General features: G+C 45.0%; 1 protein-coding gene across 7 annotated transcripts in view; it reads right to left on the minus strand.

Annotated features, from left to right (window-relative positions):
- The window catches only part of NR4A2 (nuclear receptor subfamily 4 group A member 2), a 169,642-nt gene that overhangs the window by 29,761 nt on the left and 114,115 nt on the right, over positions 1-25,766 (minus strand). For 6 of the 7 annotated variants that reach the window (XM_085228044.1, XM_085228045.1, XM_085228041.1 and 3 more), the window contains 2 exons: positions 9,205-9,313; positions 8,100-8,660 (listed from right to left, as the gene is read on the minus strand). The exons of the other annotated variant lie outside the window; for it this stretch is intronic. The gene's annotated coding sequence lies outside the window, so the exon portion shown is untranslated. The remainder of the gene's footprint in view (positions 1-8,099; positions 8,661-9,204; positions 9,314-25,766) is intronic. 7 annotated transcript variants of the gene reach the window in all.

Consider the following 25,766-nt stretch of genomic DNA (forward strand, 5'->3'; position numbering starts at 1 on the left):
CTTGAGTTGAGTGAGAACACCTCCAGCAAGATACCCTCAGTGTCTTCTGCTCCCCCATCACCCCCTTTGCACAAGGACCTGTGTCCCAGCAGCACGCATAGAGATGTGCTGCTGTTGGACAGGAGGGGCATTAATATGCAAAGCAGTGGGCCAAACAGCACCTGCAGGAAAACATACCATAGAACCAAACTGCCTGAATACCCGTATTAACATAAGGAATTAAGTAGCTCTTCAAATGAATTTACATTGCAGTAAGTTCTACAATATGCACTGTACATCACATTTCTCTTTTTCCTCTCCAGTATCAGAGTTTATTTCCACTTGGATTGTGACAGAAAAGAAGCTCCGTTTACAGCCCTTCATGTGAAGGACCTGCAAATTGTTTCAGATATACGTTATTCTACTTTTCTCTCTCTTTCCCATTGCTATGGATAAAAACCTGAATTAACGTTACCTGCTATCACTGCCAAGTTCAGGAGCTGCTCGCTAAGTTAAAGTTCCATTCAGGGTATTAGTCTTGCTTTGAAAAACTGAAAGTTTTCAGATCATGCTATATAAATATCTCATGTCTGAATTAATCTACAAAGTTTGTTAGAAATGAAGGTCAGGACTTGATTTTGCAGCAATTAGAATCATTGATATTTTCATGGTGTCAGCCTCCTTTTCCTGATTATCAACTTCCATGGTGCTAACACCTAAAAAGTTTGCCCCTCTGACCCTGCTCGAGTTTAGATGTGGATACTGTAATGTCGAGAATATGTTTCTGCATTACTTTTTCTAAGTCTAAGGAAATTTGTTTTAGAAAACATCATGAAGAACAGAAAATACGTATGCAGAAATATATAATTTTACATATTTTAATTAAATACTATAACCAAGTAAAATACCAATCTGGATTCTGCCTTCTCCAACCTTTGCCTCAACACTTAATGCAATTTATTAACGGTGTTCTGACCTACAAGGTAACTAACTAGGAGATCAACTCCCAGCACCAAATGCCGCGAATAAGCTTGCCAGTATTCAGCTATTTTCTGAGAGCAAGGACAGGTCAGCCTGCTAGTGGGAAGCCTGAAAAGAAAAGAAATGCCATTCCCTTCAGAAATGAAGTTGTGATGGTCATCCAAGCTGCATCGAAAAGATGCAGCCGGATCCAGGCTGGATGTGGCTCTGGGCAGCTGGCAACCCTGCCCATGGCAGGGGGGTTGAAACTACACGATCTTGCAGGTCCTTTTCAACCCAGGCCATTCTATCATTCCATGACCCTGAGTTAAAGAGACGTCTTAACTCTTCCACTAGCACATAAAAAGACATGCTACAGCAATGCTGCCAAGCATGCAATTGCTCTACAAAACCACAGGCATTTCACTATAAAAGCCAAGAGAGATCCGATGAAATGGAGGAAAAGGCATCTGCCAGAGCACCCATTTGGTGACTCTTCAACAATCTCTTGTCAATCAAGAGATCAGAGTCTGTTCACCCATTAGAACTGAAAACACAAGCCTGCTAACTTGCACTCAGCTGAAATTCCAAGTGGCATTGGACACAGAAGTGTTCCAGTGGTTAGCTGCAGAAGGAGGTATCATTTCCAGGCTGCAAAGCACCTACAGTACCTTTGTGTGAGCAGCTGCAAGGAAGCTAAGTCTTTCTGTGCTCCTTCCTAATAGTATTTGTAGACATAGCCTAATTTCAGTCCAACTCAACAGAAAGTAGAGAGAAGATTTTTTATGCTTTCAACCATTCTTAAGAACCTACTTGTCCAAATCATTTTGTCTTTTTTTTTTTTTTTTTCCAAAAGATTGATAATTTGACCTTTCAATAGGCCTCAGAAAGACAACGTGGGAAACAGAGTGGGAAAACGGAGAGCTGTTGCTTATAAACTATTTGAATTTGCCCAAGGAGGCTGTGGATGCCCCATCCCTGCAGGCATTCAAGGCCAGGCTGGATGTGGCTCTGGGCAGCCTGGGCTGCTGGTTGGCGACCTGCACACAGCAGGGGGTTGGAACTGGATGAGCACTGTGGGCCTTTGCAACCCAGGCCATTCTGTGATTCTATGAATTTCCATCAAATTTTCTTCAAAACTCGGCTTCCATTAATATAAGTTGCAGAAAATACAGCTCGGTGCCTTTCCAAAACAGACCAAAGTCAAGTGCCCATAAGAAAGGTTGCCAGTTAAAAGTTTAGTTACCATGACTTGTTTTATCAGATGATACACACATATATGTATAAAATATTGTTAACATCATTATCCATCACTAATAGTGCAGCACATGGGTGAAAATGTGTCTAATTTTAGAACACAGTGATCAGAAAAAATAAATTCAAAACAGAAAAGCTATAAAGATGACCAGGAGAAAAAAGTCTTGTGTAAAAAGGAGTAAAAGAGCGAAATCACTTCAATGAGTGAAATGAAATCTGTACAGGGATACGTGATTTTTCTCGTTCTTTTAAAAAATATGTTAGTAAATAGCAAGGAAGAAGAGCATTCATTCAGTTTTTAAGATACTGCTGTCATAAGAAAAGTAGGAGTGAGATGGTCATCACATATTTTGATTTAAAAGGAAAACAGTTCCCTACCATAGGAACAAACAACATCTCAGTAAGGGCCAGTTCAATGAAGAGAGTCAGTAGATTTGACAACAGTTATGAGATTTGGCAGCCTGAAATAGCAGGAGACTGGACATTACAGTCCTTTCCTGCCCGTATTCTTATGAGTAGCATCACAGTGCAAACACACCTCCATCGTATTTGTGAAGAAGAGATGTGCAGGAAGAGATTCAGATTAATCAAAACCAGCTTTAGTTGCCCAAATCTCCCTCCTCTGAAACTCATTTTACCCTTGCAACAAATAATACAGGAGGCAGCAGCCTTCTCCATCATGCAACCTGGAGTCATTCTCTAAGTAGTTCAACCTCTGAATTAAATAAAACAAGGGTCCTGTGACTTCGCTGCCGTAATAATCATCTTTGCCAGAGTTTCCTGAGCGAAACACGCTAACGTACACATAGTCATACACACTTCATTGAACCTAATACCACACAATCCTTTTCCCTTGAGAGGAAACTGTAGGCATGTGATTTCTGTACACAGCAGTTTTCTTATGGTCTCAAAATTACCAGAATTTTAAACAGAGGAGAAAAGAAAAAGAGAGAATAAGATGGTAAGTGGGAATTTTCCATACTCCAGATGCTTAGGGAAAAGATAGAATGGTATAGCCTTATTTTTTCTTGCTAATACACCTCAACTCTGACCTTCCTGAAAACCTGGACCTCCTGGGTAATATGGTAATTTAATGTGAGCGCTTATATGCTGATTTCTATGGAGTGGGTTGGCTTTGTGAAATACGACGTGGTTTACTTTTAAATAGAGCTCAGCTGAGACTGGAATGGAAGTGGAAACAGGCCTCCAATGGAGAGAGATAAATGCCTAATTTACTGTCCCACTTAATCCAGCACTTTTTCCTTAAGTCATTATCTGCTATTCCTCATTATTGTGGCAGCACAGTCATGAAAGACATGTGCAGCGAGACCATGATTTGAGTGCTTCTGTTTACAATAGCCACCATTTATCATTAAAAAAAGAACAGTATAGCCGAGCTGCCACATCCAAGACGAAAGACAAATAGGATAAGGTCCACAAATCCGTGCTTCAGCCCAGACGTACCTTTACCTGGAGAATATCATACACAACTTGAGCCGTAAAATCTGCTTCACAGAGCATCGTTTAGAGTAACACTGACTACGCAGAAGGCAGGCAGTGCAAGCTGAGCATCAGCTAGCAGCTCTCACACATCTCTGCATTTCTGACCCTGCTGGTCAGCCCACGGCCAGCAGCCGGGTGCCACAGAGCTCCACGCGCATCACCTCCCTGCACCTGCAGCCAGCCGCTGCCAAAGGCAGTCCCAGCAGCAGCACTCGGCAGCTTGACATCTCCAGCCATGCTGAGAGGCTGCACGGAGGCGGCAGAGCCTGCAGGCGCTCAGCGATGCTCAGCAGGGTCCCTGCCCCGCAAAGCCCAGCACTGCAATGCTGCCTGACCCCGAGCTGCCGCAGCACTGGTGCTGCCACTCAGCCTTTGACACACAGCCCTGTCTGTTCTTCGCACGTGGCATGGAATCAGTGCACCAGCCAGAGAAGGATGTCGCGCCTCCTAACATTTCAAGTATCCGTATCAATTCAAATGTTCTCAAATTAAAAAAAAAAAAAAAAAAAAAAAAAAAGATCCATAAGTTCGGATTGCCTCAGGGTGACGGTAACTGACTTGCCATGTGCCCATTAAATTTGGTATTCATTAAGGACAATGTCTTTTTAGTGCCTTAACAAACCCGCGCAGCCCCTACTCACGCTGGGCGCTCCGATGGGGAGATCGGCTTTCCGTCACGGCGCGACTTAATTCGTGTCACATCAGTTTCTTCTCTTTATACGTTTTAAAGGAGGGAAATAAAATAAAATAATAATAAGATTCGCTTCACAAACGGCTTTGCAAAATGACGGGTTGCAAAGCACAAATTGTTTAAACACTGGGAAATGTCTGGAGGGTGCCCTCCCCCCGTGAAACCTGCCCGGAGAAGCTCGGCGACAACCTTCCACCCACCGGGGGTCGGAGGGGCACAGACAGGAGCCACACTTTATCACTTTCTGAAATGGCACAATCTGAAAATGCAAATGAGCTAGTTAATTTCTTGCAAGTTTCACATTAATTATTACTCTTTATCAGTTTAACTGTTAGTGTCATATGTATGGTTATGGGGCTACTTGTCTACATATTTAGAACAGATGTTTCGAGAAATGTGGAGTGTAAATATTTATGGGTTAAAAGAAGAGACTTTGTAATTTAAAGAGCCCTATTAATGGTTCTCACTCCGCCTCCTTTCATGCTAGGAGAACCACTTTTCTGTGGCTTCCTTTTGAGGATGCTCAAATGCTTGGTATTTACATACGAACTGCCACGTGTAAGGTCTGCTTACCCAGCTCACAATATCTAGCGTCCAACACAGCAGGCCTGGAGGAGAACAAAAATTACTGATTTCTAAAGAGAGCTTTGCTCTTTTTCTTTTTTCGTTGTTAGGGTTTCAAATCTCTTTCCTCCTCTTTCCACCAAGGAGGTGCTCGGCACCTTTCCAAAGCCCAGCCAAAATATTTGAGCTGGGAAAATGACAAATGAAGACATCCAAAGTGAGCTCTCGCTTGGCAGCCTGGGCTGGCACTTCTCAGCTCACGTAATCCTAACCCAGAGTAAGCGCTGCTCCTCCTGCCATCAGCCGGAGGGAATTGCAATGGATCGCAGAAGGGATCGGTGTTCCCAGCCCTCCACAGAGCCCTGGGCACACTGAGCAGAGCAGCCCTGGCACCTCCGGAGTGCTGGCGATGCTCTTCCACCGTGCCCTCCCAACATCCCCCTGTTCTGCACATGATTACGCCTAACCTGTTTATCAAAAATTCATTACATGTAAATTTGATAGATAGTTCTCAATCTAGTAACGAAAGAGCTAAGTAAATTAACATCAAGCTCAGATTTGGTACAAATTACCTAATCATTCAAAGCTGATATGAAATGCAGAATGTGCGTTCCATAGAGTGTGGTGCAGCACAGCACAGCAGGACTGGGCTGCAGTGCGGCTGATGGTCAGAGCAAAGCAGCAGTGTCCCACCGGGCTGCGAGCCACTGACTGCTGCAGAGCCTGGCCAAAGGGAACCATCTGGTGCTGGTGGAATCATACAGCTGTGGAATTGTTACAGCTGGAAAAGACCTCTCGGATCCCCACGTCCAACCCTGTCCATCCCACCATGCCCACGCCCCTCAGTGCCTCATCCCCATGGCTCTGGGACACCCCAGGGATGGTGACCCCCCACTCCACGGGCAGCTGTGTCAGTGCTTGAGTATGACATAGGAAATACTGACTACTGGTTGAAAACCAAGCAGAGGAGCAAAGAGATGCTTCACCACTGTGCCTTCACCACCAGCTGGGGCAAAGGACTCACACAGAATTCATCCACAGACTCTCACTCTGCTGCCCTCATGCAAACTGTTGTAGTGTTTCTCGAATTCATTGATGTTTTGATCAAATACACTGAGTCAGCAGTTTTAAATGCTGCTTTCTTTTCTTCTTGCTGTGGATTTGGGGTTGTTTTTTATTTGTTTAACGTGGCAGCAAAATAGAGAACCAAACTCTCAAGGAAGTTTGGAGTTTCTAGCTTTAAATCCTTTCTTCTGTAACTTTGTGAATACAGCACTGAGAGAATATGGCACAGAGTCACAGAACGGCCTGGGTTGCAAAGGACCTCAATGCTCATCCAGTCCCAACCCCCTGCTGTGTGCAGGTCGCCAACCAGCAGCCCAGGCTGCCCAGAGCCACATCCAGCCTGGCCTTGAATGCCTGCAGGGATGGGGCATCCACAGCCTCCTTGGGCAACCTGTTCCAGTGCCTCACCACCCTCTGGGTGAAAATTCCATGCACCTTAAAACCTGTTACTTTCCTGGAATCTGATTTCCTTATGATTTGCCTTCCTAGCAAAAAGTACAGGCAAACAGCAAGGCATGGAGCCCTCTGCACTGCTCACAGAGCAGATGCCTGCCCAGGACCTGTATGCCATGGTACTGAGATGCCCACACACCACCTTGTGCTGAAACGCTGCCCTCCTCACTTCCCCTAACAAGCTCTCAAAATGTCCTATATAACAAGTTTAGACAATCCTAAGTAGTACCAGAACCAGAACTTCACACTAACTTTCATTTCTTTCCATGACACATGATCTTTGCCACTCTTTTGGTAAACTCAATACATCACCAATGGTAAGACCACTTTACATTCAAAGGCATTTTTTGGGATGCCTAAATGCAGCAAGTTCAGTTCATCAGAATTAAGAGTCGCTTTGAACCGTTTGTTAATGCCAAAGTCTAACAGATTTCAGAGCAGAGTATCTTCATCTGATTTGTTACCACTTATTTAGTCCTCCAGCAGTCTGAAGCTCACAGCTGTAAGTACCATGCAAGTGCTCAGCTGCTACGTCAATCGACATATTGTAAAATGATTAAATGAATAAATATTCGGCTATATGTATAAATGACCTATCCTAGGGGACAAGGGCCATTATTCACCGAGCATAATGCATCTCAAGGAAAGCAATGAAATTAATCAGAGGTCTGGGAAACCTGACATATGAGGAAAGATTAGAAGAGTTGGGGCTGTTTATCCTAAAAAAAAGAGCAGTTAGTAGAGGACACGATAACAATTTTCAAGTTTGCTGACAGTATGTAGCAAAGATGGAAAGAAAATAATTTTTTTCACGTTAACGGTGAACTGAGCAAAAAACTCAGGGATTTAAATTGCAGTGAGGGAGATTCAAGTCCTGTGGTAGGGGAAAAAAACGAAGAGGGGAGTGTAAAGAACTGGAATAGGTTTCTCGGGGAATTTCTAACACGGGAGAGTAGGAACGTGCATGCATTGTCAGCAGTGAGATGGGCAAGGTGAACCGTGCTGGGAACGCAGCCCTGATGACATCCCCTGGTGCTTTTCCAGCCAGGTTTTCCTGTGAGCCACACAAAAGCTCATTCTATTGGAGAGGAGTAGAATGTCTTGCTAATTGAATGTCAAAGCAATTAAAGTGGGTATAGACTTCTCTCAACATTATCTTGACTTGATAAAATAAAGTTGTTTTGACAATGCACACTGACAATTCCTGATTTTCAACCGCAGCTATTTTTCTTGAGGCAAGACATTGAAAACGTTGAGGCTTCAGATTGAATTTTCAAAATACATGCAGAGACATTATTTTCAGAATATGCCTATTAAACAAAACTAATCCGTGATTTTCAAGGTATTTCCAGGTCTTTGTAACCCAAAGCTCTCCTCCCTCTCGCCGTCCCCACACTCACCACCCGACTACTACGTGGAAAGCATTCCTAATACAGCTTCATAGATTTGCCTTCCAGACATGCTCGAGTTGATGGTCCAGCCCACATGATGATCCATGCAGTACTTAGCATTAAAATTCAGGTACTTCTTCATTCGCCCATATTCTCACATTCACTTCTACTTTAACAGCACGTGCTTTATGCATAAATCCACAACGTTCAACAAATATAATTTGGTCACTACTTACGTTTTTCCTTTCTTGCCATCTTCCACTCACACCCTGCTCAGTTCCACCCTTAACCTGGTGGCACTACGACTCATGGTTTGGAAGCAGCTCACCAGTGTTTGACCTGGTCAGGGAGACTCCAACAAGGTAAAGCAAAAGGGAAGAGGAAATTGCATTCCAACAGCTCAGCCTCCCCTAGGAGCACAAGGAAACACTCAGAGCCCTCCTCAGCTGGCCTTAATTCCCAGTGAAGACAGCTGCCAGGCCCAGCCTCAAGCAAAGCATAGCAATGGCTGTCCTGGTTCGTATCACAGAGCCATCGACCTCAGGGAGGAGTTCGAGCACAGAGCAAACACCCAGTGCTACTTCCCCAGAACACTTCCCAGCAATTGGACTGCAGCTCTGGAATTTCCTGATGCAGAGATCACAGATTTGTATTTAATAGCCTTCTCTCTTGTCAATGATGTTGCTCATGCAAATTTGGCATCAAGCAGTGCACAAGTCACTACCTCAGGTGCAAGAGGAGAGCTTCTTCGTGTTCATCTGCTCAGAGCCTTCTGCAAGCTGTGTGCCCTCTGCTTCCTGCATGGGAAAAAAACATGGGAACGCCAAACTACATTTCAGTGCTATTCTGAATGACTTCAGTTGTTGTGTCCCCTCTTTTCAAAATCTTAATTTTCTTAGTCTATGGAAACACCCACAGAAAAACCTGCACTCTTGCAACAAACTCTCAAGTGGAGCTTCCCACCTCCACCTGCAGCGTGGCTATCCAGGACACCTTGATTTGCCCATCACCACGCATCAAGTATTTCCAGTTCTAAGAGATAACCTCCAAAAAGCACTGACATGAAGGGAAGTATGTGCAGAAGAAATGTTGGTGCTAGGATGCACCTTCCGTGTTTCTATTAAAAATAAAAGAGAAAGGAAAAATCTCTACAGGGAAAATCTCTACAGGGAGGCTTCTGTTTGTCAATGATGTTTAATCTCCCCTCCAACCCAATACTGTGGTTCTTTGATTCTGTGATTCTATGGAATAGGTTGGGCAGAGTCTGCTAGGAACTGGATTTCCCCAATAGCAAATAATTTGTCTGACACAAGACGCAGAAGTGCTTGGTAAGTTACTTACAAAGAATAATTGGCCGGTTCTGTTAAGTAGGGGCAGTTATGAATGCTGCTATCAGTCTTTGACCTTTACAGATCCAGAGCTCTGGCTGCACACCTTTCCACAGCATGGCCTATCTGAGATAAAAAATGAATGCATTTATTTATTGTCATGCTTTTTTCTTGTCCTTTGCATAACTAGTGTATGAAATGCAGCTCACTCTTCCCAGTGTCTGCACTCCCTGAGCTCTTTCTCCACTGCCTGATGGCACAGGTCTCAGCATCACAAAGGAAACTCACCCAATGCTTTAATGCATTCCTGCCCTGCTCTGACTCACGCTTCCATTACCTAAAAGTAATTTCAAACAACAATCAAGAGGAACAACCACGTTTGTGCAAGTACTTTACAGAAAAGTGTAAAACACTGGTTCCGTATGTGACCACCTGCAGGTCTTTGATGTTTCAGACCAAGCATTGCTTCATATAACATAATTTAAGAAGGATGGATGGATGGATGGATGGATGGATGGATGGATGGATGGATGGATGGAAGGAAGGAAGGAAAGAAGGGAGGAAGAATAAAAAGCACAAACCCACAACCTAAGTTTAAAGTTAGCACCTTAGCATTAAAATAAAATAGTTGAGGGGCAGGTCTATCAGTTCCCCTCCTCGATATGGACAAACATATCCAAAGCAGCCCCTCTGTACCCTCAGACATTCCTATGTCTGCCTGAGGAGTTCTGTAAGAGATCCATATTTGCTCTGTGTCCACAACAGAATGAAAAGGTACCAATTCATATATCATTTGCATTCAAAATATCATTAAATACTGCACTCAATAAGCATTTTTTTCCAGATTCTGTCTTCCCAGAAGCTGCAGTTTTTAACTTTGCAACCTTCCACACCTGCACTTCCAAGGACGTTCCTGGGGACACACCAACCAACTTTATCTCTGGCTCCACAAAGCTCCATAACGAGTCACTTGCACCACACCAGAGAGCTGCATACATCTGCACGATGCTCTGTTTTAGCAAAGGTTTCATCCCAACCTCCAGCCTGCTTTTCCTCCCTTCCTTTCCCAAGCTGCACAACATGCAACAAAACGCCTCTCAGTGCATCCTGCTCCAACTCCATGGCACACACCAACCCACAGCCACCAGAGGAGACCGCCGTGCTCGGATCCTCTCTCATCCACACTTGGACAAATCCAGGGCGGCTGCACAGATATTAAAGGTATTGGTCCAGATTTACACCAGAGCAAATGAGCTCACAGCCTGACCTTTTAGCTCCTTCCTTTCAGACCTCCTAATGGTTTTTTTAATAGAAAAGATAAAGTATTTGTAAGACAAAGGAAATCCCTCAAATACCATGTAAATTCCCCTTCTAATTTGCCCAGATTCATTTTCAAATTCTCTTTAAAAGAAAAAAAAAAACAACCTGCAAATAGAAGCCGGGGGCACCTTCCCATGGATCCCCTCATATTCTGCAACTCCCTCCCCTCCCCTCTGCTTCTCAGCCAGTTCCACAAAATACAGCACTGTTTCTTTACTTTGCACACTTTCCCCATCCTTAACTTGGCTTTTAACTCAACATTCCCCAAAGCTCTCAAGGTTTGCTGATTCTCACTTATTCACTTTGTTAGAAGTGCACTGAGCAGATGAATATCGTTTTCGATTCATTGTGTCTTGTAAAGCTAGGAGCAAGCACAGCTCTTCTGAAGGGAGCAAACGATAAGGATAAAAATACTTTTGTTCTTTGCCTCACACAAAGTACTTCTGCTGAAATCAGAAAGTCCCACTTTCATTTGTGCCATTTTTTAAAACCGAGTAATCACAGCGAAGCAGCATTGCTAACTTTTGAGTCATCAGCAGCACAAATAAAGCTTTCATGAATTGCAATAATTTCTCATCAAGGCTTCCCCACAGAGAAAAAAACAAATTAACACAGTGCCACGTATCAAAGGCTGGAGATTTGGTACAGAGCGTTTTAAGGAATGAAAAAGACTGCAGAAAAACAAAAGCAGAAAAGCAGCAATGGGCTGGAGCAAAATAGAGACGTGTCTCCCCTTCCCAAACTGCAGCCTTCTCATCGAGATAGCTGGGAAGCAATGCCCCTGGGCAGCCTGCTGCTAACCTGCTCTTCTCCTCGCCCTGAGGGAGATCCCTCCGCCTTCTGCAATGCCAAAGAAGAAATTAGAGCCCTGCCTCTTCTCCCAAACCCTGGAAGTAAGGCAGAGTTTTAATTACAGAGTCACAGACTGGCTGAGGACAGAGGGGACCTCACATCCATATGGACCCAGATGCTCCACTGGGGCCACCCACACTGGCTGCCCCGGACCACAAACGGGTTGCTGCTGGAGATCTCCACAGAGGAGACCCCCCAGTGGCTCTGGGCTACCCGTATCAGAGCAGGAGATTCTCTTTCTACATTCACTAAACTAAATCCCATTTACTGCAGTGCAACCCACCCTTGTCCTACGACCCTGACAGGAAAAGGTGGGGGGAGACCATGTGAGCAAGCTGCACGAAACTCAGCTTAATTAAAAGTCTGCAGGAGTCCTTGATCCACAGTCACACCCTTTGGTGTTTCTGCTGCATCTCCGTGACAAATCCGAATTACATTTAGGAATACATTTTTACATGGTTGGAACAGAATGATGTTTCCCCTCACCACAGGCCTGTCTCACTGCACAGTCTTGGTTGTAAGCCATTGGCACATCAATCACTTTGCGTTGCCCCCAGTCTTCTGGAAGCACCAGGAATGTCCATTAACAGCAAAGTCAACTCAGCAAAGGCAACGGCAGCCACTCACAAACTACAGACTGAGCACTGCTGCACACTTTACTTTCGGGCCATCCTCTATCTGCTGCATAAAACACTTAATTCTAATAATGAAGCTTTCCAAATTCCAGGACCCGTTTTACTGGGAAATGCTGGAACACCTCAGGTGTCTGTATACACTGAAATAAATCACTTGTGAGCAAATACCCGATTACTGAATCTTTCATACTTTTCCTACTACAACCTTATTTTCCTTCCTCCTCTTAAAATACAGTGTGGCCATTAAGGATTATAGGGCAGAGAATGGATTTTATTAAATATTAAATTTTCTACAGTATATGTAATTTGGAGTTTGTCAGATCTGAGTCTCAGTAAGTTACGAGCTCAAAATTTGTAGACTCGAATAGATTATATATTTTATTGGGTCTCCACTGGGCAGCATCCATCATGCACTTCCTTTTACCTCTGCCAGTAAGTAACAATTAAGGTGAATTTATGACAACAGTCCTTGTAATAGATACACACAAAAGTTTACGAACACTTACAGTACTACACCAGCAACCCACCGGCACCAACTGTGTGCAGCAGAGCACGCGGGGATCTTCCCAAACACCTCTGGAAGTGGCACAGTTCTTTTTCCGAGTTATGCAGCAATTTAAAGCCAGTAGGGATCAATCCTTAAGAGATGAACAAATGGGAATTTTTAAGTGAGGAAATTAACAAATAGGAGTTGAGGTTCAGGAGGTGATGGGATGGGACAAGCAAGTGCGGGAGTCCCAGAGCCAGCTCCACTCATCTCGACTCAACACCAAAGGGATTTAGGTCCTGAAGGAGACTTTTGGCCACGCCTCAAATTCTGCAGTGCCAGCTCTCCAATCTAAGATGTCCTTATCCATAAACAGCACTTTGAAAATGTGAAGGTAAAAAAAAAAACCAACCGCACAACTTTCACGTCCTTAGAAATGAAACCTCTTACTGAACTAGGTTACCTACAAAATGTCAACTCTGCCAGGGACGATGGTTGCAAAAGAGAAAATCAAGATCATTTACATCTATTTAATGCCCCAACCACAGCCCAGAACCCAAAGTCGCTGAGTTACTTCTTTATTTACGGCCATTATGAGGTGTGAACACGAAAAGGTCTCTCTCTTCCTCATGAACCTGAACAGCCAGAGGGAGTAATCCAAAATCCACGGGAGGAAAAGAATTCCTCAAAGTGACTCTGTCTGTGCGTCCTTGGAGGATCTCGGGTACCTAATCTCAAAGCAAAACAGGTAATTAGCAATTTCAGCACTCAGACATTTCGTGATTTCTCTGAGTGATGCAGCACACGGCCGCATCAGAAACGCTCCCATTTGTCACCGGAATGGACCCTGCTGCAGCAGAGCAGGGATCTGTGCTTTGTCAATGACAAGCAACAGATAGCACCACTGTGCAATGCTGCACTTGGGGTACATGTGCTGGTTATCTATCTGTTTCCATGGGTATTTTGTAGAACTTGAGACCAGTGATTTAACGCAGAGGACCAGGCTTTGCAGCACTGTGGCAGCAGGAGATGCTGAGCAAGTAACCACCTACAGTGGGGAGTGTGCTGAGGAGCTGACTTTCAATACTCCATCTGGGGGAAAATGGAGCAGGTTGTCAGAAGTGGATAAAAATAAATTCACTTTGATTTACTTCACCCCTTCAGTGATGTGAAATAGTGATACGACGAGTCAACACTTTCATAATTTGAGAGATACTTTTCAATAGGCTGCAGAAATTAAGTTAGCTACAAGTTGCCCAAGGAGGCTGTGGATGCCCCATCCCTGCAGGCATCCAAGGCCAGGCTGGATGTGGCTCTGGGCAGCCTGGGCTGCTGGTTGGCGACCTGCACACAGCAGGGGGTTGGAACTGGATCAGCACTGTGGGCCTTTGCAACCCAGGCCATTCTATGATTCTACATCTAAAATTACAAAGGTAAGTTGAACATTGAATTATAAAGTACAAAATAAATGAGTAATGGGAGTTTGCAAGTGCCACAATGCGTGGTGCCAGCTGGGGGACAAACAGCCCCATTGCGACGCAGTGATGGAGCCCCAGAGGCACCAAAATGGAGGGGTGGGATTCTGCCAGCCAGCCAGTAGGAGAGAAACGCATCAACAAGCAGAACAATCTGAACTACTCTTAATTATGGAGCAGTCGTATTTATCCTCAGTCCTTCAATACTTTCGAATCAGAAAATTTTTGCACTAGGAGATGCAGATCGACTCTTAAACCTCTATGGAGAAGCAGAGAGTCGTCACCGATCCTAACGCACTTGTGTGCATCGACTGTATGCTCGAGTGTCTCTTTCTGTAGGGCTGTGAGTACTGCACGCATGTTTACACACGTACACGGCTAGAAAGGGAAGCAACAACAAATACAGTATGCACACACGTAGCCAGAAAGCCTCGGTAGTATTCCCAGCCAGAAGCTTCAGCACATTCACCGCTGGGGAATAAAGAACTTCCGCTCAAAGATAAGCTGAAGTGGTTTTCATCATCAAACAGATGAAATAAACATAGCAAAGTGCCACTGTTTCTCTTTTTCTTTCCCATGCCTACTTTTTTCCCCATCCACCCCAGCTGTTGCTGGTGCTGCAGACAGTGACACAGACAGGGAAGGGACACGACACACAAAAAGCAAACAGAAGCCGAACAAAACACGAGACGACGGCATTTACAGCGCAGCTGACAAAAGCAGTCACTTCCCTTTAAACAACGTGGCAGGCAGCAAAAATATAGTAATTACAAGAATTTCGTTTTCATTAACTAACAAACCAAGGAAAACAATTTAAGTATCTGAATGTCATTTTTCAAATGAAAATAAACGGTAAACATTTGAATAACATCACAGCAGGGATAATATACCTAAGGAAACCTATTGAAATATGCTGGCGAATTCAGCCTCTTTTATCACATTAAAACTGCAATTGACTGTAAACCTCCTACCACTCTCCGCTGAGACTTTAATTGTAAAGATTCCTGTTACATATCATATTAGAATTTAGTTAAAATTGTAGAACACATTATTTCCAATCAGACAGCCAACCATCACTCACAAAGATTTTTAAAAAGGTGATTAATAATTCATCTCAGATAAGGAAAAGATCTATATTTATACCATCTTCTCAGCCACCATAAACTACCTGACAATTGTTCAGTAATGATGCCCAGTAAATTCTTTAAAATGGTAATTTGTCATTCTGTCACTTCATTTGTGACCTAAAATTCCTCACTTGAGGCATCATCAAATAAATTAATCACTTTCCAGGATCCATTTCTCTGTTCTGCACGTTATTATACCCAGGCTCTCTTGTGTTTCTCTTCATTTACATATATTTAATGGCTCAGCAGTGGTTCACTATGGCACATAACGCACACATCTCATTACAGGTGAAATATTCTAACTGCCACTATCACTGGGAAAGAAAATAACTCTCCCAATTTAATTTTCCTGATGTAACAAAACCATGATTCTTCACTATGAAATGTTGATGCCATCCATCAGTCACAATCAATAAAATCATCATAGAAGTACGCCTTCTTTAGCATCATTCCTTCAAACCGGTATTATTTGAGGGAGGTAATTAAACTCATAATATGTAATGAATGTAAATGAAGAAAAAACCCTCGTGTTCTCCCTCTAACTATGCTTATTTTACTGCTTTGATTTAAAGTATTTTTACATCTTACAATCTACGAAAGGCACAAAGCCCTGAAGGAAAGGCATCAGAAGTACAGTAAGCATCAATCAATACGTATAATGACTAATTAAAAAGGAACATATTTTAACGTTAAATTAAAAAAAAAAAACACCAAATGCTGTTATTTATGGATTTTTCACTTAAAATGATGCATTCCCTCTAGACTAATATATTTGCTGTCTCCCTGAAGTATAGATTGCCACACATGAGTTTTAGATACTGTTGCTTGCATGCATCAAAAAACAAAGTGATTTTATGGGCACTGGGTCCACCATCATCATTTAAAACCTGCATATGTATAAATGCATATATGCAATCTGCCCTAATACTGGAGAGAAAGCCTTCATAATTTCAGCCTTTCATATCTATGCCTGTGCTCATATCAGTCAAAGGAGAGAGCAGCCTCTTAGCAAAGCTAACTTTCAAACACACAGAAAGAAGTCCACTAAAAAAAGGCACTTTTGGTAACGTTGTTTGCAGCTTTGCACCACAGAAGAGTCCAGAATACTCAGAAAAAGCATTCCAGACCATCCTTCATACTCAGTGTTTATCTGCACGCTACTAAACTCCGGGTTCTCGGTAACCCAACAGTTACAACTTGTTGAGTAGCACCTGCACACCGCAGGCGATGCTCTCCTCCCTTTTGCCCAACCTGGCACTTCCCAACTCACCCATGTGCTGAGGCCACCAAGCCACAGCAGGAGCTTTGCTCACACTTTGTCTTCGACTGTTTAATTTCACTTAATGCACAAACACTTATGACAACTAGAACACGTAGCCCCACGGAAAACAGCCTAACCCCCATTCATCTCCATTGGGTCAGTGGAGTCATTCCCCTAACAGAAAAGAGGACATATTTCAGTGTATTTGTTTTTCTCCTCTGTCTCTAAGACAGCTATCACTGCAGCTCGTATGCGAGGCCCACGAGATGCAGGAGAACTGGCAAGGTTCTCTTCATAGCCATTATAACACTTGTGCGTTATGTGTCTTGAGAGAGGACCATGATTCATTTTTACTACTCATTAGGTGGCTTTGTTAGTATGCTAGGAATATTGCAGTTTATGCATGAAAACTGTGCTACCTGCGATATTTGTAATTCTTAACTTCTTTAGCAACCACTGAGACATTCAGCAGATGCAAGAGTGCACATCAGGGCAGACACACTGAAACAGAACCACTATTACACTCCGTGTAGTAGCTTTGGTTCTGCACTTACCAGCAGCCCTGGATGATCTTTAAAGACCTTTCCGACCCAAGCCTTTCTAGGATTCTATCATTCTATGTAAATGAGTTTGTTACCAATTAGGAGAGGCACGTTTTCATACGGCTGCTTTTTTTCTCTGCTGTCCCCTGGAATTACACCAGTTTTCTATTCAAAAGCTGACTTCCGAGAATTTTGTGTTTGATTTTGTGTTTGCCTGATGAGAACTCCAGCCTCACGTGGCCAAACACTCTCTCATCATCCCGGCAGACTTCTCGTGTTCCTTCCTCACTTCAGGAGGAAGCCGCGGGAAGGCAAAGCAAAAAAAATCACCCACCAGCACAGCCTAAGCGGGAGCACCATCTGAAGTCACTCGCACCTCACTTTGCTGCTGCTTGGGGCAAATTCCCCGCAGCCACGTGCACCCCTAATCCCCGCCGCTCAGGGAGGACATCCAACAAGCCACCACCACAATGGACCCACTGGGCCACTGGGGACCCAGCTCTGCAGGAACCACCCCCCCCCCCCCTCCAGAGACGGCTGCACAATGTGTGCACGATCCATACATCTGCGCGTGCATCGGGAGCTGACACCCCCCAAACGCTGGCAGCATCAACATCTAATCGATATGCGTGTTCGCCAGCAAAGCTGACTGGTACATCTGTTCTGTGAAAAAACATACATTCTGCCTCTAGTACAATCAGCGTAATTAAAAATTAACATGCATTAATTGTTGGAGCTGATGTAAACAGCTGATGTTCCACTTAGCCCTGTCTTCTGTACATATCATTAGGCAAAGCCAAATATTGTTAAGTAAACAGGCAACACTTACAAAAAGAAATAGGAAACTAATTCCAACTAAATAAATTGACGACGCGGTGCAAGTCACATTAAAACAGTTGAGGTAATTATTAGGCTGCTGGACTAGCGGAGACAAAATCATAGAAGACATACTTAATTGTTTGAATCTCATTTCAGGAAATGTATTTGGGCACAGTGTGAAATACAATTTAACTCGGACGCTCGTGCGGTGTTTTCCCCCAAGCGGGATGGGCAACGCGCTGCTGAAAGAAAAATATAGGTTGGAGTTTGATATGCAGGTAAAACAAATAACTTCTCAAATGCAGCAACCTCGACCAACTGCTTCAGCATCCAGCAGTCTCAGGAGAAATCCGGGCTGGTTATGCAACGCTAAAGGTTTTTTTCTTCCTCAGATGCATCTGCAAAATTCTCATCAATACCGGTGGGAGCTACACGCAGACACCGGGCGCAGAGCATACTCCTAAAGAGTTCCTTCCCACTTTTTATCATTGTTATTTAAATGTCATAGCAAAATAATTCCTCCAATTTGTATACAAACAAACCAGCAGCAAAATCTGCTCGGTCGCGCACACCCAGGGCCGCTGCCGCAGATCACAGCGGTGCTGCGCATTGCCTGGGGCCGGCAGCTGCCCGTACCCGCAGGCTGCAGGAGCTGGGTGCCTGGGCTGTCAATCTCCGCGGGATGAGGGATGCTCCGTGAGCACTGAGCAGCACCTCCACTTCTCCACCACACTCCAACACCTTACACGCAGTTCCTGACACATGGCTTTGCGCGCAGGGCTTGAGAGAAGTGCAGCGAGTTGCTTTTTGGGGGTCCTCAGTGGCCCAAAGAAGCCTCGTGGCTCCAAAACACTCCAAAAAACTTGCAGTGGGGCTGCAAGAAGTTGCACCATTGAGATTCATTTGAATGGAAGAGGCACGGAGCAGAAGGGTTTGCTCATTGCAGGAATGCTAGAACTACGGCCTGCAAACTGAGCCCATAGCCTGAGCCATGCACCTAGGTTTGATCCATGAGCTTCTACAAAATTCCCCAGTGGTTTTCTTGAAGTTTATCAACTAACTGCACATGGAAGTAACTGCACGTGGGGGCAGAATGCTTCACAACAGTTTCTTTGCAATTGCATTTGTAACATTGATATTCTCGAAAGTCGGAGTCAAAGCGTGTGCTATCCCTCCCACAGCCACAGATGATCACAAATGATGTAAATTAAACAAAGGCGGAAGATGCTTTAAATGAGCATTCTCAACAAACCACCCCAGGACAGAGATGGGGCTTTGGATGTTTCAGCGCTGTTGGTGTTTGGACGTCAGTTTTGGCACGGCCTTGTCGGTCTGTTAGCATTTGCCTGATTAATGCTGATAAAATGCTCCGGCCCTTGAGGACCTCCCCATTACAGACCTTTCTTTTAACCACACACCTCCAGTTCTCCAGCTCTTAGGGCCCTCCACACCTCGCAGACAAAGTTCCCACCCAACCCCCTGCCCTGAAACCCCTGGAAAGTTCACAGCACTGCTCAGCTGTTTCATAACAATATCAGGCTCATGATGAACCAAATGAGTTCTGATTTGTGCTATTTAATGTCCTAATGGCTTGACTAGTTAGGTAGATAATTACACAGTATGATTTATCCAACCCATTTATAAATATTTATAATAATGGATAGATTAACCTTTGGGATTGCTCTCCGGCAGTCCCCTCGGCTGGGAGGCATCACCCAGCAGGGCTGCCAGCGCCGCTGCCCACATGTGAGCTGGCAAGGGCACAGCTCAGCTCGGGGAGTGGTGGCCAACACAGCATCTGGGGGGCAAGTAGTGCCTGTGGCTCCAACCTGGACACCCTACCCCTAGCCTCAACTCCAGCTCCTTCCCCAGCTCAACCCACCCCACCCCTCATCCCAACTCTTACCCATTCTCTGTGTTCCCTACCCCAGGACGGCTTTATTTCCACACCCCATTGAAGCGGGGGAAAGAGAACCCACAGTGAGTCATAAATCTCAGGCACGAACTGCCCAGCCACTCCGACACAATCTACAAGGCGGGAGGAAGCAGCTTGGTTTGCCGACCTCCAACAACAAAGAGCTTCAACTGGAGGCCCGGGTTGTCTGTAGGGCTTTCCTGAATGAGTCCGTTCACACTGTGGGTACAGGCGCTGCAGGAGCAGACGTGTCCCCGTGAGTCACAGCAGCCCACGGCCGCCCACCAGGGCACAAGGAGCACATTGTGGTCAGCGCTGCCTGTGGGGACCGGCGGCTGCCGTCAGCCTGGGACATCCCCGCCAACGTCCCGCACACCCACCACAAAGGGCCACTGTTCTGCACGCCGTGCCCTGCAAAACACCAACCAAAGCTGGGAACTGGGAGTGCCCGGTGCCCTGAAAACCCTGCTCCAAATCTGCTGCTTGGAGCAGTGAGATGCCCTCACGTAGAGAGAGTCACCTTCACACAGTGTCAGCTCCAGCACTTGGAGTCTGGCAGAGCTATTGCTTAAGATCAGTGAAAATATGCTAAATGCACATTAGATAGAAACAAAGAATTGAATTTGTTCTCTTATGGTAATTATCTTTTTGGATGGCTTTAACTTCGTTGGAACAGTTCCAAACCTATCACATTTCTGAATTTTGATACAGCACAAGCTTTCCAAATTTCGGCTTTTGCATCCCAGCAGTGTAAGGAGAATCACAGAACGGCCTGGGTTGCAAAGGTCCACAGTGCTCATCCAGTTCCAACCCCCTGCTGTGTGCAGGGTCACCAACCAGCAGCCCAGGCTGCCCAGAGCCACATCCAGCCTGGCCTTGAATGCCTGCAGGGATGGGACAGAAGAGACAGTCCAGCCCCTGGCCAATGCTACTGAAAATCAATGGAAGCAAAACACAGATTTTTGCATACACTTTGGAAAATTCTTCTCGACATCATTAAAGTGCTGTAATACTTATTGTTATTGTACTCTCTAGTTGCTAACACCTTATAACATGTCTCTGCGCTTGGGAGGAGCATCACCACGTTTGTGTATTGCATTATTAGAATTAATGTTCAAATAAAAAAACTCTTCTAGCAACAAAATGAAAATACATAGGGATAATTACAAAGAGACAAACAGACTTCCTAATTCTAGGATCTGACTTAAAAGCAAACTGTTTTTATTCTCCAAGATTGAACTGTGGCACTTAGCTTCCCTACTGCATGCCTAAACAGACATCTGCTGTATAAGTCATTAAAACTTAAACAGCCAAGAAAAGAACAGGATCCAAAACAAAATATTTGAAGGTATTTGGGTTTTATCACATGATTAAATTTTTTTTATTAGAACACATTTTCTGCTTAAGATCTTGTATTTTTCCATGCAAACTGTTGCACCTATAAAAAGATATTTGTAAGATGTATCTGCGCCCCAGCCTGGCTCCACCACCACACAACAGCAGGACCACGTGTCCGTTTCCACAGGCGGTAAATCCCTATTTAAATTCTACAATCTCTCTCTCTCAAAGCAGTGCTGAGCCCACCTGCCAGAATGTCAGCTGCTGCTCCAGGGATGGTTTGCATCCACACACACGCGTGTCCCCACAGTGAGGGTTGAGCCAGAGCCTCCAAAGGGAGGAGGAGGAAAAGCAGAAACCGATGGAGCAGCGGGGAGATGAGTTAATCTGTGGTCTGAGATAATGTTGGGTACGCATAGGAAGTGGTCAGGGGATCAGATTAAGCCCCTTTGGAATCTTATAGATGGGTCATGAGAGATCCTGCTAAATATGAAGATACCTAAGCTGTTGGGTGAAGAGATGAGACATCTACTTCTTGTGAGACTGCACCAACACTACACGACTGTGAAACCCTTCAAATGTAACCAAGGCAAGCAATGCGTTGGGGAGTTTTGGGGTGCATAACAAGCTGACTTATTAACATGTCTACGCATAACTTTGTTGTTTTAAACCCTGTGTTGTAGAAAAGCGTTCAGATCTCAAACACAGATCACAGAATCACAGAATGGTTGGGTTGGAAGGGACCTCAAGGATCACGAAGCTCCAACCTCCCTGCCACATGCAGGGCCACCAACCTCCACATTTAATACCAGACAAGGCTGCCCAGGGCTCCATCCAACCTGGCCTTGAACACCTCCAGGGGGGATGGACGGGGCATCCACAGCCTCTCTGGACAAACAGATCCGGGGTTCACTGACATCCATTCCAGGTGGGATGATCCTAAGAGAAAATGAAGGGTTGGAAAACACGACTTTCGCAATTTCTTCCCACCTCTTTCAGACACCTGAAACTTTCAGATACTATAGATTATCCCTATACTTGGTCTAGAAGCAATAATGCTGCCTACTGAAACAGTGAAATAATGACTTGTGTAATACATGACCAGAATTAAAAAAGAAAATGCAATGCTAGACCTTTCCTCCTGAGCTTCCAACAGCACGAGTGGAGCTCTCCCGGTCAGACAGTACACGTCCGTTAGCACACCTATGGTCCCCCCAGCACAGCGGGCACTTTGCACTGCTGCTCGTGCATTGCACACGTCTCCATTTGCCCGGGCTGCTCCTTGTGCAGCGCTCCATTCTGAACTCGGAGCACTCTGCCAAGACCAGGGTGCTCACATGATGTGAGCCGCGACACAATTCATATATAATCTGACTGCGGCTTTCTTCGTGGAACCATTCCAATGCTAAGAGCAATGCTAAGAAGAAGCAGTAGACAAAATCTGCCTCCAACAAATTAAAACCCCCTCCCCGGTATGCATACAAGTTCACACCAGTCAGACTGTGTAGATTAGCAGCACAGTGAAGGGACCTACTTAGAAATGGACACACATGTTGGAGCGCAATCTGGCACGAGCATTTTATGCAAAGTGAGCTTTTGGAGTCGCACGGAACTGTATTTTTTCCTCCTGCTGCTCTTGTCTCTGCCCATTGGCAGTTTTGACATGCATCATAATTTCGCAGTCTGCTCGTGATGTTGGAATCCGGTCAGGGAGCATACCAGGATCCTAAATCAGCCCCCATGATTTGTGCTGCAGTGAGTGAGCGCGAGTGAACCTCAAGGTTGGCATCGCTGCCAAGACACTGCTCATGCACCAAAAGCAAGCTGAGCCCCGGGGAGAGGAGAGATACAAATGAGCCCTTGGAGACCTCCTCCAGCTGTACCACACATTTGCAAGGGCAGAGGAGCACGTTGCTGTGCACTGCGGCTGCCTTTGTGCCCGGGTTGCTCCAGGCAATAGTGAGCTTGCAGGCTGGGGAGCCCCACAGCCCCTTGCTGGGAGGGCAGGGGCTGCAGCAACACAACGCCAAGCCCTGGCTATGGGCAGGGTGGGAGCAGGGGGTGCACGGCCACCAAGCTCAGCCACCAGACAGCCGTCCTTGCTAGAATAAGGCAGCAGCAGCACCTCGAGAGCTGCACCCTTGTGCCTGCTTCACCAAAGCACGCGAGCATCACAATTTAGAAAGGAGTGAGATCTCCTGCTTGCTTTCATGGTCATATATTCTACTTGCATTCAACAGCTGCGGAATAGGCAAAAACCTCTCCCTAAAGGAATCCACCTCAGAAATTCCACCAGTGTCCTCATGGTGCTCTGCCCTTGGGGAGCTCCGCTGCTCTCATGGCAGGGGGAGCACGGGGCCTGACAGGGACTCACAGCCACGTAAGGTAAATAAATCCTTGAAAATCTAATAGCCTCCAATGTGACTATACCCTGCGACAGAGCAGTAAATGAAACACGCCGTTCCCAGTACAAATAATTGCCTTTGTTTTCATCGTTTTGTCTAGTGCGTTGCGGGAGGCTGTAGAACAGTGTGAGTTTTTCTGATCTATAATCAGACAGTTCATAAAAATCCTAATGGAAATGAAGATTTTGCTATTTGGAGTGGTCAAATTTCCATTTTCAAACACATCACATTTTAAAACCCAGGTTGGCATTTTGGTTTGCTGAGAGTTTTAGGATAATAGCAAATTACACAGAAAATCTACCAATTCTTTGTCAAGTGAACTATGCAAAAAAGAACCATTAGTTCATAGTTCATCTGTGAGATGGGAAGACATCCTGAATAGTAATTTTGTGAGACTACGAAGGGCATTTATTCGCAAATAACGCTCACATCTCGAGAATTAAGACTGCCCCTGCTGTCTGTAAAGCCACTGCACTCAGCTTTCACGCGAATACATTGGCTGAATACATTCATTTTCCCCACCAGAAGGATGGGAACCCCCCTGTCCCATACAAGAGCAGCTCGTGCCTCACCGTATTGGGGATGGGGAATTCCATGGGTCCCCCTTGGTCGCTCACCCTGCCCAGGCTGCAAGCGAGATGCCACCATCCATTCTCAAAACCCAGCTTCTGCACCAGTTCCCTGCCATATTTACAGGTCTGTGCTTTGCCACGGCCATAATCTTTACTCTTCTTGAAAAAAAAGACAGAATACCAACTCAGGCAAAAGAGAACACATTCTTTCATCCTGCATTCTGTGCAGGAGTTAAACTCTGTGGCATAGAGGAGGCTCCCAAGGCAGAGCTTTGGGTCCTGTTATTTAGGAAATGAAAACCTACCTGGAGCACACTACGAAGTAAAGGTACAAAAGATTGGTTAACTAAATTAATCCACTTTTTCTTTCCCTTAATAACAGTGCCCTGAGGCATAACCCATACAGAAAATTGTCTGTGACTCGCACTTTGAAGTGAGCATGGAAAAGGAATCCCATCGGGAGTTTGCTGCATTTGTTACAGCACTGGGATATATTCATCTGTAAATAAATATATTTTTGCTTTGGGGATCTCAAATGATCTTAAATGTGATGTTTGTAATACGACTGAGCTAAGAGTATTCCTATTACACAGAGAATTAAAATGCTATTAATACTTTTGTGTAAGCTTGTTGTAAAACATGAGAAATCACTCTTATCTTCATTTTATGATCCCGTGACCTATTTGGGAGCCCATTAGGACTTGTTTTTTCTTTAACAGTCTGAAGAAAGCTGGTAATTGCAGTGGTAGCATCACTGGAGACCTCCCCCAGCAGAGCCATTTTCCACCAGTGCCACCCCCAGCACCCAGCCTGCGGCTGCAGCCCCTCCTGGAGCACCAGGCACAACAGTGCCCAGCACCCAGCAGTGCTCAATGGCAGAGACTCACGTGCTGCACTACAGCTCCTGAAAGTTCCAACCACCAAAGTGCAAATCCAGTGTATTTATACATGCCTCAAAAAAGGGCGTGAGCTGCTCTGTTCTCTCCTCTCCCCTTAGGCTGTGCAGCTCACAGGTATTCCTTAAAGGTAGAAATGAGACACCCCAGCTCCCCTTGCTATCAGGTTTGTGGTGCAGATGAAGTTCCAAATATCAAGTTTGTATACCAGATCTTTCTAGATTTTTAGCTGAAAATACAAGATCTAATTACGGGGACATCTCCCCCTGTGGTCTGACTCACACAGAAAAAGGTGAAAATGGAGTGGTTCCCTGACCTACTCTGGAAGCAGATATTTTATCCTATCCTATTAAACAAGCCTTCTTTCTCTGAGTTTTTTTTTTTACTGGATGGCAGCCAAATCTAGGAAGACAAAAAGCATTTCCTTGGACAGTCTGACCTTTCCCTTAACTTCAATGGCATCCGACAGCCTCTGAAAGTCCTGGCCACCACTGAACCCAAGGGCTTTACCCCAGGAGACACCAGGGACCTCCCAGGAGCCTCCACTGGGTCCCAAGTGGGCAACCAATAAAAACGTTTGCAAGAAGTGTTCAGAATATTATGGCATTTAAAAGCACCATCAGTTCAGCTTGGGCATAACAGATTTTGTAATGACCATTTTACCTCTAAATGAGTCTCAGAGATTGCTGGGCTCTTCCACACAGCTCCATTTTCCCACTCCCTATTTACTCTGCTAGTAGCCAACAGTAAGAACTCTTAAAAGATGTGGGGACAGAGGAATTTTTCTTTTCAATGAGCAAATTCCTGAAAGGTGGAAGATTTGGAACAACTTCACTGTGCCTACCAAAAAGAAGGGATGCTACCTGGTCAGATATACCTCGCATCCCCTCTGAACTAGGAACATTCAGCACTTCATCATCTGAGGCGGCCT

The sequence above is a fragment of the Meleagris gallopavo genome, chromosome 7 (assembly GCF_905368555.1).
Source record: "Meleagris gallopavo chromosome 7, MGAL_WU_HG_1.1, whole genome shotgun sequence".
Taxonomy (NCBI): Eukaryota; Metazoa; Chordata; class Aves; order Galliformes; family Phasianidae; genus Meleagris; species Meleagris gallopavo.